Below are 18,622 nucleotides of genomic sequence, written 5' to 3' on the forward strand. Positions count from 1 at the left end.
AATACACTGTCCGCAGAAAAAAAAGTAGATGACCCCTATTGATTTATAGGTCATATTGTCAATGGTCAATCCCGTCTGGATATAGGAGGATTATAAGACTCTCTTATGAGTAGCCATGAAATATAAGGTGATTCCACCCGAGGGTTGCAAAAAAGCTGTGAATCACCTTAACATTTCATGGCTACTTATAAGAGAGTATTTTTCTCTCACATTTCTAGAAATTTTCCGTTTTCTTTGTGCCTAGCGACGTCATTTTGAGAATTTTCCAATTAATTAATTTTTTGCCATACATTAAAAATAACACCAGAATCGAATTATACGACCTTCATTTAGGCAACTACGTTGCCGACAAAAAATCGGCCGACGAGTGTATAAGTGAATTGTATTAGAGTTATTCCTCTTTGAATAAATCAATAATTAGGGTGATGCGTGACGTAACTCGACAGTCCATCAGTGCGAAACATTTTGACAGACCTAATCAGAATAGGAATCCACAACTGCACGTTTTTTTTCTTAGAGGAGCATTGATATTGATATTAATTGAGCAGTTATTTAATGACGAGTGTGTGAAGAGAGATTCCAAGTGGTTTTTGGTGGTGGATATGGGCATGGCTAGACTTTCATTTTCCACGCGTGCGATCAGGTGCCTAAGAGAACTTGTGATAAAATCACTTCCTAGAAGACGACGACATATATCCAGCCTGCGCTGTTGCTAGATCGATGACCAGAAGAAAAGAAGTCGAGGCTGACCATGTTCAACCCCTTAACACGACTGGTTCATCTCGTGAAATTGACCTCAGTGACATTTTCTTGTTTGACATTGATGGCACTTCAAATGAAAACAGACAACCATATAACAGTGAATCGCCATTGAAAAGAAGTGACGATGATGGTCCCAATATATAGTTAAACCAGGATAAGGACACCCCCAGCACAGAGCAGCTACTAAGGACCCTGATATTATCCAACTGAGGAAGAGGGCACTAAAGTTGGAGAGTGTGTCTATACCAACGACGGTATCCTTATGCGAAAATGGCGATCACCTGATGCCCCCACCAGATGAAGTATGACGGGTCATTCACCAGATAGTGGTCATAGTGATATATCGTAGGAACATCATGAGTTTGGCTCACGATACACCCATGGAAGGTCATTTAGGAGTCAATGATTGTAACAGGATTCTGAGTCATTTTTATTGGCCTAAGTTAAGAAAGGATGTTTCTGAATTTTGCAAGTCTTGTCATGTTTACCAGATGGTAGGTAAATATCATCAGAAAATTCCATCTGCCCTTTCCAACATTTAAAGAACCACCCAGTCGGGTTTTAATAGATGGTGTAGGATCTTTGCCAAAAACTAAGTTAGGCAACCAGTGTTTACTTACTATCATGTGTATGTCCACTCGATCCCCTGAAGCTATACCTGTTATGAATATTAAGGCAAAGACCATAGTCAAGGGCCTTTCTCAGTATTTCAGTTTTGTAGGAGTGCCTAAGGCTATTCAATCAGAACAAGGTTCAAATTTAATGTCAGAGTTGTTTCAACAGGTCATGCATGAGTTAGGTGTTAGACAGAATAAGTCTACTGCTTATCATCCCGAGTCTCAGGGGACACTTCGACGTTTCCATCAAACCTTTAAAACTATGCTGAAAACATTTTTGCTGCACGAGAAGCAGTTCAGGAGTCTCTGTGATTTAGTGCCTTTGAATTAGTTTTTGGTAATACAGTTAGAGGTCCTTTGCTGAAAGGAAAATGACTTACTAAAACTAGTGCTCTTAATCTTTTAGACTGTTTCTAATTTCAAAGAGATATTTCATGATACTTGTAAATTGGCACAAGAAAATCTCAAGAGTTTGCAAGCCAAAATGAAATGCTAGGAACGGAGTTTTTCAACCAGGTGATAAGGTTCTTATATTTTTGCCTGTTGTTGCAGGTTAGGTATTATGGTCCTTATATGAAATTGAAAGCAAGCTTAGTGATGTGAACCATGTAGTTCAGACATCTGGCCGGCGTAAAGAAAAACGAGTTTGTCACATGAACATGTTGAAAGAGTATTTGATACAAGTGACCGAAATTCTGTAAAATCGGTTTCCACTTTGGCCAATATAAACCAAACTGTATATTTGACTTCCGGGACTGTTTAAGGCATTACAAAATTGTACTGAGAATGAACTTAGTGTAGAAACCAGTGAAAAAGACTTCAATCAGAGTGTCCGTTTAAAGAACTCCAAAATGCTTGCCAATCTGGATATCAAACTTGGAAATTTGAATATTCACTAAATGGGAACAAGTTCAACGTATCATGGCTAATTATCCTTCAATCTTCTCGGATGTTCTATAAAAGATCAATGCTCTTGTCATGATGTCATAGGCCAATCCGAAAACATGAGTTATCTTTCCCTGATCCGGAACGTAGTGCGCTTGCGTAACAATAGTTTAAGACTTCCGGGTAGGATATTCGAGAAACGTCATTATAAACAGTGCAGAAGGCCGCAAAAATATTGCTGTATAATTTCATAGTAATCAGGCCAACAAATATGTTAACGTTAATATAAAATCACAATGCATAGGTTTCCTTCATACACGTGAAAATAACCAACTTTGCATGTAAAAATAATTCCGTCCACGAAGCAAGGCTCTAAAGGTAACACGTAAGTATGTAAAAGAAAAAAAAAAGAGAAAATCAGCAAATGAATATATATAATATCTACATACGTTCACTGAAAATATTGTGATCCATATCAGCGCCGCCATATTGCTTTGTTCATTAGTTGCTTCTACAGTTATTCGTGTTTTAATTCTGAATGCCAAAAATACAAGACTGGCGTGTAATTTGTAATTCAAACACCCAGTTTGTAAACAATAATGATATGATTATCATTGTTACAGTTCTAAGCCAATCATCCAATAGAAAAACAGTAATACGACTAAATAGATGAACGAGTTTATTAGTTTCTTTAAATTAGAATGTGCTACACGGCAGATGAAAACAAGCGGTATTCTCGCGAGATTATACTTACTTGGGTGAAACGTCACCAATAGATAATATATTTCCGGAATAATTGTTGGCGTATAATACGCCCTATTCAAATTCGAAAAATTAATCTTAATAAAATATTTTCTAATAGATATAGAATACCTTACATATCCAATTACAAGACAAATTTTGCTGGGTACATTTGGAATGAAATTACACGGTATTTTGGGTAGGCTTTATATCAGAGACATATGTATATATATTATTTCAAGTTTTCAATCTAGGGCTAATATTGATTAAATCAAATTATTTTTTCATTACAATATGCAAGAAAGTTGCCAGAAATTTTACTGAACTTCCATTTTTGTTGCACATAAGAATCGTAAGAGCATCAGACACATAGCGTGGTTTGTTTGGTTTTTTTTCTGAAGGGAAATGGGGGATAGCAGAGGATAACTCGCGATCGTCTAAAATTCTTGACTATCAAACTAAAATAAAAAAAGGGACCAAAAAATCCATAACAGATGATCTCTATTCTAAACTTCAACAGCATACATGTAAAGAAGGGGGCGGATTCGTCCTACAATGCAATGTAGGGGGGGGGTTGTCAGCCAGTATATCATAATTTGCAAGGGATGATAATTTACTATGCATGTGAATATAACGGAAAAATCAACTTTATCAAAGTTAAAAGTATCCCGTCTCTGATTTAAAGCGCCTGAGAGTAAAGGATATCACATTGGAATGGGACGGTGGTAAAACGGATTTCTTTTAGATCCAGTGGTACAGTATGTATCAATATCTCACCAGAGCTCACAGAAAGTAGAACTGACTTCATAATGACTTATGAAGGTGATCGATGAGGAAATAACATATTCTGGTAATATTACTGGTTCTACAGGTATATATTTTGTAGACAGTGGAGGGGTGGTGGTATGTACACAACATCTGTACACGTACACTACCCACACTTCGCGTGTCTGTGCATTATGCAAGCAGTAGTGTTTGCAAAGCTTTATAAGACACATGAAAGACTGCATGGAAGATAATGGCAGGAATGTCACTAAGAATCAACAAGCTCCACTTTTAATTTGGTGTCTTTGTGCATCAAATAAAGTATTTCTCATCTCCCACAAAATCTTTAAAGAAGAACACTTTAACAAGAGATGGGAGATGTCTCTCATTATTCATGGAAATAATTGTCATTAACACTGTATTCTTTTAGCCCCTTAACTGGCCCTGTGAAATGCAGAACCACATGACCTCTATCCTTGCCCTTGGTGACTAGGTACACATACTTTTGAATAGCAGTTGACCTTTGCTGTTCACTGCAACAGCCTTTTTCAAGACCACCAATTCTTTTAACACAACTTTCAAGAAATGCAATAAAATAGGAAAGTCTAACAGACTGAAACATACATGAGTCAATGTACTATAATCATGATTTTATACTTGTTTATACGGAACTCCTTGAGAGAAATTAAAACTATTTTTAATATTTATAATCAAGATTATTTATAGCCAATATTCTTTCCAGCTAAACAAGGTTATTATGATGTGCATTGAAAATAGTTATTCTTAAAGGGACATTAGCTGTCATTTTGATACCAAAAATTGAATTAAATGAAAATTCTTCCATATCTGACATCTATATTTCAGTAATAACACCAGTATTTAATTATTTCAAACACCTTTTAACCTCAAAACAGGCACATATCACATGAATTTTGGTAATTAAATGATTATTGTCTTGCAAGACAATAATTCTTCCTTATGTATTTCTGTACACTAAAAGTGACAATCTATTGTCGTTTTATTAGGTTTCTCATGTTTTTGTACAAAATAAATATTATTATTTGGCATTAATATTTATTCTTATTCAGATATTTTGAATAAAAAGGTTGCCATCACTTTCACAGCTAATGCCCCTTTGACAAACTACATGTACATAGCATATCATAATTAACTTGCTGTTTATGAATATGTAACTCTTAAATTAGGTTAAGAGAATTTGATAACAAAGTGCAGAATATTATATTGTAAACTGTACAAATGTGCGGCCTTGAAATTTATTAAACATAACAATAATATGATTTCACAAAGTGTATTAATCAGTAATTGACATTATCACTTATACCATTCATAAATGTATTTTAACATAATGCATTTAGTACTACTGTGTGCTGGATTATTTTTCAACCCCATGTAAATAATGAATTACATTCAAGGGCAACAACTCGCCTAGACACATATTCTGTTCTGAACACATTCTCTTCCATAGTCATAAGATATACATGATCTTTTAAACTAATGTGTTAACATGTGCATACCATAGGAAAAGATTTCACACATTATATCATAACCTATTATCCATTGTGGAAATGTACAGGGACTCCATAGTTTAGATATTGTACGTCTTAAAATATGTTCATTTGAGATATCAATAAGTACAATGTCAGCTACAGTATGAGTTGAGGATTTTTTTCAAGTTTTTCATAGGAAAATCATGATGGTATGTAAATCCAGCGAAATACATAAGGGTCTTAGTACAGTTTCCCTTCATATTCCTGGTCATCCTATCTCCAACAATCTAGACATTACTTAGTTCTCTCCATGCCAAAACACATAGGGCCGAGACTCTCTCCAATCCACTCTGTTATATTGCTGCCATCTTGATCTCATTCAAGTTTCTCCATTCTGCAATCTTTCTTTCTATTCTACTGTTCCTCTCCAGGATGTTTTCGGTCTCTTAAATGCCCTCTTCTCTTCTGGTGTCCAACCTAACGCCATCTTACTGTCACCTCCCTTCCATAGCACGTGCCCTACATAGTTCCATCACCGTCTAATCAGCTCATTGTTTATTGGATTCATGTCAGCCCTGTCTGTCACCTCCCTGTTTTTCATAATTTTCTGCTACTTTATCCCCAGTATCCTCTGCAAGCATCTGATATGGTAAGCATGCAAAGTGAAGATAACGAACAATGATCAATCTCATAACTCCCATAAGCAATACAAAATAGATACATGTAGTTGGGCAAAAACGGACCCCTGGACACACCAGAGGTGGGATCAGGTGCCTAGGAGGAGTAAGCATCCCCTGTTGACCGGTAACACCCGACGTGAGCCCTATATCCTGATCAGGTAAACGGAGTTATACGCAGTCAATATCAGTGTGCCAAGAACGGCTTAACAATCGGTATGAAACACGTCAGACAGCATTTGACCCAATGCGAGGTTGTATTGACGAACTAGATCGTTATAACGACCATAGAATTTGCGAAATGCTGACTTCAATCGAGACTCTTGAAATCCCTGTAACATCAACTTGTTTGTCAGTAGCTTACCTCGATTTAAAAACTGACTATACGCAGAACAAACTCTTGCATATCGAATCAGTTGAGATATATAAACACCATATGCAGGTGATAATGAAATATTGCTACATAAATATGGAAAGTTGACGATGGAGAAGCTGAAATCATCCCGTTTGTCATACAGTTGAGTTGTCAGTTTGCCGTTAATGTCTACTTTCAATAAAATATCTAAGTATGAAGCAGAAGGGGACGACTCTGTGGTGTCCTTTATTTCGAGCTCACAGGGATATATCAAATCGACATATGAATGAAAGCTATTATTGTTAATAGACAAAACGTCATCGATATATCTTTAGAATTTTTTAGAATCCACATTTGATTAACACCACTTCTGGCATATGTAGTCGCACAGTAAGTTTGAAGTTTCTCCTTCACAGCTGTTAATATTTTCGTGAAGAGCAAAGATAGGGGCTTGGTAGAGCACTTACTGGATCCAGCATTTAGCAGTCACCTAAATGATTCGGTGACCTAAAAACACGAACGAAATCAGTAATAAAGTTGGTTTTATTATTATTATCAAACTTTGATTTATGTTTTCAGAATCACTGCAAGCAAAACTTAGATAATAGTGAATATCAATTTTACATTATTCTATGCTGAAAATGTTGGATATGCAATTTATGAATGAGTTAAATACAAATCGAATGCATGATTTGATACTAAGTCATATATGAGGGAAAACTATTGACTCCAGTTCTTGATCTTCCTTTCTGACAAGAAATTTCCCGCTGGACTCTTGCTTCCTGGTGGAAGTAATGCCAAGTAGACGGGTGTGTCAGCGCCTTCGTCGATAGTCTGATGACCCTTGTGTGATGTCATATCCGTATCGACGTAACCTGGACAGCAGGCGTTAATGATAACGTCTTCTCTTACGTCCGCTGAAAGCTGGCGGTGCTGAATTTCAGACAAGACTGACACACCCACCTTTGACATACCATAAGCGCTATCAGGATATCCTTTACTCGTATGGTTTCCGTTCTTTGCTGCCTGGATAAAATCGTTCATCAAACCTGACAGTTCCTTGGTCGTTAGTTTGGTGTTGAGGAATTTTTCTTTGACCTCATTGCTGCATTTCTTGATTGCCAACGTACTGGTAATACTTGACACGTTGACAACCCTTGCATGCGGCCTAAGAAGAGGGAACATAGCTTCGCAAACAGCGAGAGTTCCAAAGTAATTCGTGTTGTTCGTAACCTCAGCTTGTTCTGCAAATGGAGCCGTTGATGCTTGTTTGTAAGCCATTCCAGCATTGTTGACGAGTATGTCCAAACCTCCATAATTGCTCTGAGACGATCAATGCTAGCTTGGTCGGTGATATCAAGCTGGTGAAACTTTGGAGATAATCCTTCCGAGTTTAAGCTCTTGATGGCTTCTTGACCTAACTCCTCCTTCCTAGCAGTGAGGTACACATCGCCGTCAAACTGTTTACACAGTCCTCGGACAATGGCGTAACCTATCCCCTTATTAGATCCCGTCACCTGGAAAAGTTAGTGAAAGTAAAGCTATTATATATACATATACATATTTAAGAAACGTTGTCGTGCCATACCTATGCTTTTTCACTGCAATACAGTTTCCAGTAAGAACTCCGACCTTACACTTTGATGATAAGAATAAATAATTTACAAAGTATACAAAAAAGTGCCGAGGTTGTTTGTACTACTATTTGGGAGACCTATAAACATTAACAGAGTATTTTCTGCATAAATGGCTTTCGCTGATACACAAATTATCCCATTATTCCAATGTTGATATTATGATACCTTTTTTCTTTATACGAAATAATTTTGGTTAATTTTGTACTTATTTCTTAGTAGATGTGAGTTGTTATATCTGTCTATTGTTAGCTGTCCGGAAAGTTTATTTGTAAAGTCACTAGTTTGTCGAATGGAAAACAAGTAAGTATTATGCCTATCTTACCATTTTTAACATTCCCATGGTATGACATGTTAAGAAGTTCAAATACATTTAGGTGAGGTGAACTTCTTGAAATTGCTAAATGCTCTCTTTTAAATGTAATTTGCTCATTGCTAGTTGCTTTAGCGGATTGCTAATTTTCTAAATTACAGTTGCTCATTACTGATTACTAAAATTGAATTCTCAGTCATCAACTTTATTGTTGCATTAGCAAAACTCGAAGTGCAAGCGAGATGTGTATAAATGTTCTCATAATCATTTAATACGGATGACGATATATCGTAGAATAATGACCACGGAATTCCTTTGATCTTTGCAATAACCGTGGTAGAATTCAAATCTTTGATCCGGTTCGAGGTGTTACTTTTTACACGTAAAATTCTGATTTCGGACATAATTTACAAATTCATGATTTTAGTGACATTGATTCGTCATTAGGGTACAAATTATCACTAGATTAACATAGAGATGCGGACTTTTGCAAATTCTTTTTCTGTCTGTTAAACGTTACCAATCAAGTATAAACGATATATGTGGTCGTACATATTTAGTGTCAAGTATGGAAGCCATTTAAAAAGCCCATTTGTGTATAAAACGATTTCAAATTAACAGAAAGTAATTTCCAATCCACACGTATTAGTTAACAATTAGGAAATGCAATTTCGCAATCATCATTTATAATTTAATATTTTGCAATTCGAATTTAGCAATGGGGAATTTAACAATAAGGAAACACCAAGCTGGTTACAATTAGTCACTTGAAGATTTTCCATAGTTTTTATTACCAACCATGTAAATCTAGAGCAACCGCAATCGATTATCCATCTAATATGGTAATCCATATGAACACTGAAAGCTTGTTTACGTATGAAAATTATGAGACAATTATACATATTAAGGTTAGATTTGTAAATTTGAGAACAGATCATTGTTAAAATCTTTTGTTAAAGGACACATCGCATGTTTTTAAACTTTTTAATTTTTCAGCAAAATTAATTCATTTCATGCCTAAAACTACTTTACATGTGTTTTAAATGAAACAGTTTGCGTAGTTTTCGAGTTTGAAAGCGATGAAATTCAAATCTTGCGATATGCATATTTTCTTCGATATTTTACGCGCCATTATCTGTGACGTCATATGCGACCTCGAGCGAGAAGATTTGAAAAAAGTTGTTGGCCATTACATAAACAGATTAGATTTAATTGACAAACAAACAATTATCACATTAACGGCTTGTAAATAACACTGCATTAGGGTGTTTTGTGCCGTTTAAGGGTGTACTTGCTGTCAGTAGAGAGGATTTGGACTGGGTTTTTTTTCAATTTTCGAAGGAAGGTATGAGGGACAAGACGTGAATATTTTTTGTCGGCACAACGACTTTGCCATAAAAAACCCAGTAGAATTTGTGCCTGTACTTTTTCAAACAAGCACTTGGACAAAGACGTAGATAAACTGCGAGGAAATGGTTCTTTCGAAGCTACGCACTGTTACATATAGGCCTACGGCATATGCTTTCCGTTCTGCTCTCAAATTTAATACACACTCGCACCAACTGACTTTCACCTTGTAACACTTATTTTATAACACTAGCAGTGTCTACCAACTGGTAGTTTAAAAAAAGAAATTTAAAGATAAAAGATAATTGAACTTTCAATTATAAATAATAAAATATATTTCACAACTTTGAATTGAGTTATAATGCTTTCATTTTTTTTAAAGGAACGCGTACACAATAAGTTTGATCATTTTTATTATTAATTTTTTTTCCGAAATGCACCCGTGACAGTAGGCCTATAGTTGTCAATGATACATAATCGTATCATAATTTAGGCCTATCTAACTTCTTCAAAAATGAATTTAATAATAATTGCACTGTTTATTTGAGAAAAGCAACAACGCTAATTACAGTTGTTTACAGAAATGGCATTACCAAATAGTGTTTAGACAGTGATCCCATGTAAACATCATTTACTCGCAAATTTATGCAGATTTCATACTCGCTTTCCTCGCTACATTTGGGTCGCAATTTGTATGCACTGGTGGCTAAAAGATATAAGACTCGGGAAATTTGTCAACATCGAAATAAATGTTATCCATGGTAAATAAATTAGGCCCCTAAAACCCAAGTTTTTAAAAATATCTAACACTACTTTTACAACAAAGGTCGCATATGACGTCACTGTACCACGTGACTACGTATCTAATTAACTAGGCTTTTTGAAATCGGGGCTTAGATTCAAGTCCGTATTGTGGCTAATTATCGCAATACTTCAGCGAACGAACTATTACAATTAATTTCTATAAGCATAAGGAAGACAAAATGCATATAATTCTGTATACTTTGAAAACACGAGATGTGTCCTTCAACTTTAAGAAGTTATACCGATCGATGTTGATATTTTATATACTGCATATATTTTCCTAGCACACGGATTTCCAAATCGTTAAAAAAGTTGGAAGATAAGAAAACCTCGATATATCATAACCATATTTTTAAATAGCTGGATAACGTAGGGTTTTATATTTTAAAAAAATTCAATCATCGCATTAAAAATGTTAGACATAACATACAATATATGTACATTTGTATTTAGCAATTGATGTTTTTTAACTTACCACGGCTACTTTCTTCGACATGATTTTTGCACCAAAGACTAAATTGAATCTGTACTGCACAGTTACCGATACCGAGGTAGCGTCGTGTAAAGATTTAGGACATGTTATCTACATTTACCTTGATTATGTAATACGGTACTTCAGTACGCGAAATACTACTTCATTGTAATGGCTGACTTCCTTTTAAAACTTGAAGGAAAATATAAATATCAGCAATGCATGTATATTCATTTTAAATCTAATCACATAGATTGGTAGTTCAGGAGGTTGTTGATCTGTAGTTCATGAGTTCAAATTTATTAGGGTTTTTTGTTCTTCGGATTACTTTCTACATGAAACTACATTTTCTCACAAATAAGGCAAATTTGAAATTTTAAAATTATCATTTTACTTATATTCCACTTTCCATCTTTTTTTCTGCTGTCTTATTCCTCCTTAAAGATAATCATCTTTACAAGTATTTCGCAATTTTTTAAAGACTTTAGAAGTTTGAATTGAATCAATCTGATTAAAATAAGATCTTTGATCCGCTCCGTTATTGTTATGTCGCTACTTTGTGTAGCGACATAACAATAACGGAGCAGATCAAAGATCTTATTTTAATCGGATTGGAATTGATTCATCTTCAAAGGAAAAAATATTAAGCTTGTTTGTATTATGGGGATTAAAGAAATAACGGAATATTCCATTGTTTCCATGGTACAACCACATTGAATGTTTCGTTTATAATCGTACCATTATTGAAACTGCTCACGTATTTTTGTCTTTTAAAACAGAAATTCAAGCACAACTCATTAAACGTCGTTTCGGTATTAGTTTTCAAATCATATCATCATTGTATTGTTCCGGATTCTTGCACATAATTTTTGTATTCCTAAACAGCGATTCATTCAAATCCAATATAGTGGTAAATTTGAATCATCGTACGACTTAACTTATCGGGCTCACGGTATGTGTGACTGGTCGGTAAGGGATGCTTACTCCTCCTAGGCACCTGATCCCACCTCTGGTATATCGTGTTTGCCCAAATTTTTATTTTGTATTCCTTGTGGGAGTTATGAGATTGATCACTTTTCGTTATCTTCACCTATCATCCATACATGAATTTTGTTATCCAACTTAGTTGTTGTAATGATATGCTAAGAAGTATGTTATCCCGAAAGTACTCGTTGCTAGAATGCAATAGCACGTCGTAAAATAAAAGTTGTGTAAGCATGGCAGTGTGATCTGTGCCAATGCTCTAATGCACTTTCGCAAATAGCTCTGGTGGATCACCATGACCAGTAACTAGATATCGTTAAATGTAAATATGTGTCTAGATGTGCACGATTTGAATAGCAATCGATGAGAAGAATAAAAATCAGAGGACTTTAAAATCTATCATATAAAAGTTCATACGGATCATTGATAAATCCACACTAACGTATGAGTACACACAGCAGCAGCTGACCCCCTATATGGTAATGAATCTACTGGAGCACGCGATCGAAGAAGCTACATACCAGTTTGAATTTTAAAAGATGAAATAATGTATCACCTCACTGGTCTAAATGTGTTGATCAAAAAGTGAAGATAACGAAAGTGACCAATCTCATAATTCCCAAAAAAATTACAAAATTGATAAGCCGGCACACACGGACTCTTGGAAACACCAGAAGTGGGATCAGGTTTATTTCCCCCTACAATACATGTACAAACAACCTTGATATCTACATACTACTTAATATATTGTTGCTCGTGATGCGTTATGCAATAACCATTTAATGCCGTCAATACAAAATATAATCTTATAAGGATTCAATTGAGAAAAAAACCCACCCGACAACATTATCTTCGAATATTGAAAGTGTGTTCACTTGTCTACATCATGCAAGTTAACATTTTGTGCTTGTTTACCTTTGTAATTACCATTCTAAAATTATTGCAAATTGTAACGAAAATAATCTTACATTTTGAGGAATTTTTAGCGATCATACAGGTACTATATGGATTTTCCATCATTTTATCTCAAATGTTAAAAACACCACGAAAACGTCAGAAAACCCTGCAGCACATGAAATATCAAAATCGTTGCAAAGAAACTGTAAAAGGTAAGACTAAGGATTTGCAAATCTTAATAATGATATGTATTATTTCCAATTATTTAGCAATATATTGTAACTCACCACGGCTACCCTCTTCGACATGATACTTGTTACAAGGTAGATAGCGGAAGGATTGGTGGAACTTACACAAAAAATGAAAGGGTCGTGTAAAGACTTAGGACGCAGACTTTTAATTTTGGTGGGTAGTCGAGCTTGACGTCAAATAGAAAGGTCACTTCTGATCACCGTGGTTTATTATTTACGGAAGCGTACTGCTTGTTGATATAATTTTTTGCTGTGTCGTACGTACGAGTTACTAAGTCGTACGTACGAGATAATAAGTCGTTATTACGAGATAATATGTCGTACGTACGAGATACTAACTCGTACGAACGAGATAATAACTTGTACGTATGAGATACACTAAGTCGTACGAAGGACATAAAAAGTCGTTATTACGAGATACTAAGTCGTAATAACGAGATGATATGTCGTAATAACGAGATACTAAGTCGTAATAACGAGATAATAAGTCGTACGAACGACATCATTAAGTCGTAATAACGAGATACTAAGTTGTACGTAAGACATAATAAGTCGTAATAACGAGATAATAAGTCGTAATTACGACATAATTAAGCCTTATGAATGACATAATTTCACCAAACAACAAATATGGACGGCATAGAAACAGTTGACGTGCTTGTGAAGTTTTATTTCACGATAGAACCACAAAAAGTTTTTGCAGTCGCTAGCTTTTTATAATTGGATCGTGATTAGTATTAGAAGGTTGAGACGTCTTTTGGCAAACATGGGTTTGTTTCGCCGCAAGGATTATTCGAATATTCTTGCTGTGGCTATGTTTATAACGGAACAAGTTGACAAATCAGATTAGTTACAAGGATATAAACTGTTACACTTGAAGTATATAAAAAATGGTTTTGTTGTGAATCAGGAGTGTGTTTGATTGTTGCTTCAAGTTATTGATCCAGAGGGCGTTGAAACAAGACAGCGAAACATACTTCAGAGGGGAAATACTTATGCAGTGGGCCAGATTTTGTATAGCACGTAGACTCTTATGATAAAATGAAGCCATACGGATTTTGCATAAACGGTTGATATTGATAATTTTAGCTTGAAAATCACCGGAAGTTTACATGAATTAACATAAACCTTCAAGTTATCTGTAACCTGCATGTACTCATTTAGCTCTCGTCCAGGTTTTTTTTTCACAATTTAAACAATGAAACAATGTAACAAAAGTGTTTACTAGTATATGTAATAAAGAATGTGTTTCTTCTGGTTCGGTTGCCTGCATACATTATATAGCTCCTAATCGTATAAAGAATACATGAAATGTTTTGGAAACTGTATATAGCGAATTCACTTCTTGCACACTACGATGCCTCAGCAGCCTTGTTTACGAAAATTCCTAAGATTCTTCTTCAAAAAGTTCCTAGGACATATCTGGAATCTAGGGAAATTTTAAGGTCAATTTTAAACAAACTTTGGATGTAAATCAAAGCTGTCTTAGGAATATCCTACACTAAGTACTAGTATTCTTAAAAGTAATTATGACATAAAGATACGTAAAGTTTTAAAACGAGGTGTAAAATGATAGTGTGTGTCATAATTATACACTGTAGTTATAATAACTAAAAGAATAATGATTTCTATATAAAAGAGCGAAGAGAAATACAAATTTATAATTCAAATATATATATATATATACGTATACTACATGTATATGTGATGCTGAGATTTTAAAAGAAAACCCCCTATTTTCTCTACTTTCAATACTGAGTCTGTAAAGGTCAAACAAACAAGTTTGAAAACAAATGCCTAAATAAACAGATAAATTGTTGTTCTTTTATAAATTTCATATGTTCCCCCCATAATTTTAAAGGTGAATCCTAAAATGCAACCACCTAAGACGAAAAAGCGGGTCACTGAAGGTGTCCTTCCAAACATATACTGTCCGGTTAAAACGATTCCGTGTGTACAGTTTAAGACGACATTACTTGAGCAGCTCACAGCCATGAAGAGCGATGCATAGATTTTATCTACCGACAGTTCAAGTGAAACAGAGTCTCTATCTAAGTTTGAACCAGTACTCAAAGGATCTGTGCTTTCTTATCAACAAAAACCACATACCTCTGTTGATGATATAATAAACCACAATGAACAGCAAGAATTCCCTGATTTATTACTTCCAGAACAGCCTCGACATTATAACAGAGTGTTGAACAATGCAGAACATGATGTTTTCATGGGCATGCACATTGATCGTCCTCATGCGTTGGAATTGGAGAAACAAACGCGATTGCAGAGTGTCACTAAGTTATGGCACAACATTCGTCGGCATAGGATGACCTCGACAATGTTTAAGGACATATGTGCAAGGAGGGCAGATCATGAGAAGTTAGCTGTGCGTCTTTTAAAATCCAAAAATGTACAGGCTGTTGCTATGAAATTTGGCTTGCAAAATGAACCTGAAGCAGCAAAATTATATCCCGATATAACTGGAAATAATGTGTGCTTGTGTGGCTTTGTTATAAACCCAAGTTCTCCGCATCTTGGAGCATCAGCAGACAGAAAGATATATGACCCAAATTCTGCATCACAGTATGGACTTCTACAGATCAAATGTCCGGACAAAGATTCTTTTCAAGAATGCGCGTACCTTAAAAGGACCAATGATGGAACATACAAACTCAAGCATTTTCATCAATATTACTACCAAGTGATGTGACAGATGGCACTTACTGGGCTTCATTGGTGCGACTTTTTTGTGAAATGTAGAAGGATTACCATAAAGAGAGAATAAACTTTAATGAAGAGAAGTGGGAAGAAATCAAGTTGTCTCTGGACAGATTTTACTTTGATTATTTCTTGCCCGAAATTAAATGCATTTATTACTTAACATTAATTGCTGCTCAGAATTTATTGAACATAACAGTATACAATATTTCATAGCGATTTTTGTAATCTTGATGTTGCCAAAATTGCTTTTATCTCTATAATTGATATATGTAATTTAATTTCAGCAAGGCTGAGGAATATATATCATGAGACAACTTGCTATATATTGTGAATAGTACACTGTATTCCAATAAATCTATACCTCTGTAATTTTCGTAATTATAATGGTAATTGCTTATCAACATAAAATTCAAATTTGACTCGATGTAATCTACTCATAAATAAAAACTTTTTATTTCTTCAATTATTTATTTTATTTGGAATCACATGAATAAGTTGTACACATGTAAACCCTTACAAACAACGATACATTGCTGGATCCAGTAAGTGCTCTACCAAGCCCCTATCTTTGCTCCTCACGAAAATGTTAACAGCTGTGAAGGAGAAACTTCAAACTTACTGTGCGACTACATATGTCAGAAGTGGTGTTAATCAAATGTGGATTCTAAAAACTTCTAAAGAACTTTTAGTAAACTTGAAATCACAGAATTTTTCCCAAATCAATAGCATTAAAACCTATGACTTTTCAACACTATACACGACCATTCCTCACGATGAATTAAAGACTAGACTTTTTGACATCATAGACAGTTGCTTCTTCAACAAAAACGGAAAACGGAAATACTCATATCTAGTGATCAGTCATTCAAAAACTTACTTTGTTAAACACCACTCTGATTCCACGCACAAGTACTCTGAAGTTGAAATAAAAAATATGCTAGAGTTCCTCATTGACAATATCTTCGTGGTCTTTGGTGATCAGGTCTTCCAACAGTCTCTTGGAATTCCCATGGGCACGAATTGTGCTCCTTGGTTAGCTGACCTGTTTTTATATTCATATGAAGCAGAATTTATTCAAAAACTTCTACGTGAGAAGAAAAGATCTCTCGCTGTGGTCTTCAATTCGACTTTTAGATATATCGATGACGTTTTGTCTATTAACAATGATAGCTTTCATTCATATGTCGATTTGATATATCCCTGTGAACTCGAAATAAAAGACACCACAGAGCCGTCCACTTCTGCTTCATACTTAGATATTTTATTGAAAGTAGACAATAACGGCAAACTGACAACTCAACTGTATGACAAACGGGATGATTTCAGCTTCTCCATCGTTAACTTCGCACATTTATGTAGCAATATTCCATTATCACCTGCATATGGTGTTTATATATCTCAACTAATTCGATATGCAAGAGCTTCTTCTGGGTATAGTCAGTTTTTAAATCGAGGTAAGCTACTGACAAACAAGTTGATGGTACAGGGATTTCAACAGTCTCGATTGAAGTCAGCATTTCGCAAATTCTATGGTCGTTATAACGATCTAGTTCGTCAATACGACCTCGCATTGGGTCAAATGCTGTCTGACGTGTTTCATACCGATTGTTAAGCCGTTCTTGGCACACTGATTTTGACTGCGTATAACTCCGTTTACCTGATCAGGATATAGGGCTCACGGCGGGTGTGACCGGTCAACAGGGGATGCTTACTCCTCCTAGACATCTGATTTCGCCTCTGGTGTGTCCAGGGATCCGTGTTTGCCCAACTATCTATTTTGTATTGCTTATAGGAGTTATGAGATTGATCACTGTTCGTTATCTTCACCTTGCATGTGCACTGAAAAAGTGTACTGCTATACAATCAAAAGTTTATAATTGTACTGATAACAAATTGACAATACTCATTGAAGACATCATAGAGACAGCTCTATAAAACACTCTGTAAAAATGACATATTAAATGTATTTTTTTTAAACCCAGGCACTTTAGAATTTCACATGTATATCTTCAATGTTTTTATAACAACTATAATGTACAAGGTCTGAAAAGTGTCGAGTAAAAGCTGTGAGAGGTGTTGATTGCACAAAGTAGATACCTATTACAGGGAAGCCCACCCGCCATTCACCATACTATAAGCCGGATGCACTTGTGCAACCCGGTCAAAAATTAAACAGTATTATTGGAGTTATGAAATTGATCACTGTTCGTTATCTTCACCTTTCATTAATAAGATTCCTAGTGCACGTAATCACATTTAACTGAAATAGAGGTCCTCTGAAATTTGTTAGTATTGTACAAACAGTCCATATCTGATTAATGGATGAAGCTAAATTAAGAGGAATGACACCATCAAATATGTGATATTCTTTTATCCGCCTTATAGCTCTTTCAACATGAATACGAAGGCGTGCTATTTCATGCGTTAATGCTACCTCCATAGCAGAAAATATACCCTTTTCACCAAGAAAAGGAGGTATTACCAAAGTAGCTTGTTTTTTCTCTATTAAGTCCTCAATCAAAAACCCTTTATCAGCCATGACTTGGTCATTAGGCTCCAACAAATCCAAAATTCCTGACAATGCAGTAATAGCTTTATCACTAATGTTACCTGCGTACATTGAATTAATAAATGCAACAGCAGCACAAGGTGTAATCCCAATTAAGCTTTTATTGATACATATATCTAAAAATGTATTTTCTTTAATATCGCATACGTAAATATATGGAGGGGGTGTTGGTGTTAAAGCCAACCTTTATTTTTTTTTATTTGAAATTGCCACCTTATGGATTTCAGACTGAGGGTTGGGGTTAGAGTATTTTTTTAAAAATTAAACTTTTAAGTAAAAATTTATAGTAGAAATCTCAATAAACAGTGAATTCATTATCAAAA

At 35.1% G+C, this 18,622-nt stretch overlaps 1 pseudogene; it reads right to left on the reverse strand.

The window, feature by feature from the left end:
• Window positions 1–6,837: 6,837 nt before the first annotated feature.
• LOC125663965 (carbonyl reductase [NADPH] 1-like) lies at window positions 6,838–10,961 on the reverse strand (annotated as a pseudogene).
• Window positions 10,962–18,622: the final 7,661 nt, after the last annotated feature.

The sequence above is a fragment of the Ostrea edulis genome, chromosome 6, assembly GCF_947568905.1.
Source record: "Ostrea edulis chromosome 6, xbOstEdul1.1, whole genome shotgun sequence".
Lineage (NCBI taxonomy): Eukaryota > Metazoa > Mollusca > Bivalvia > Ostreida > Ostreidae > Ostrea > Ostrea edulis.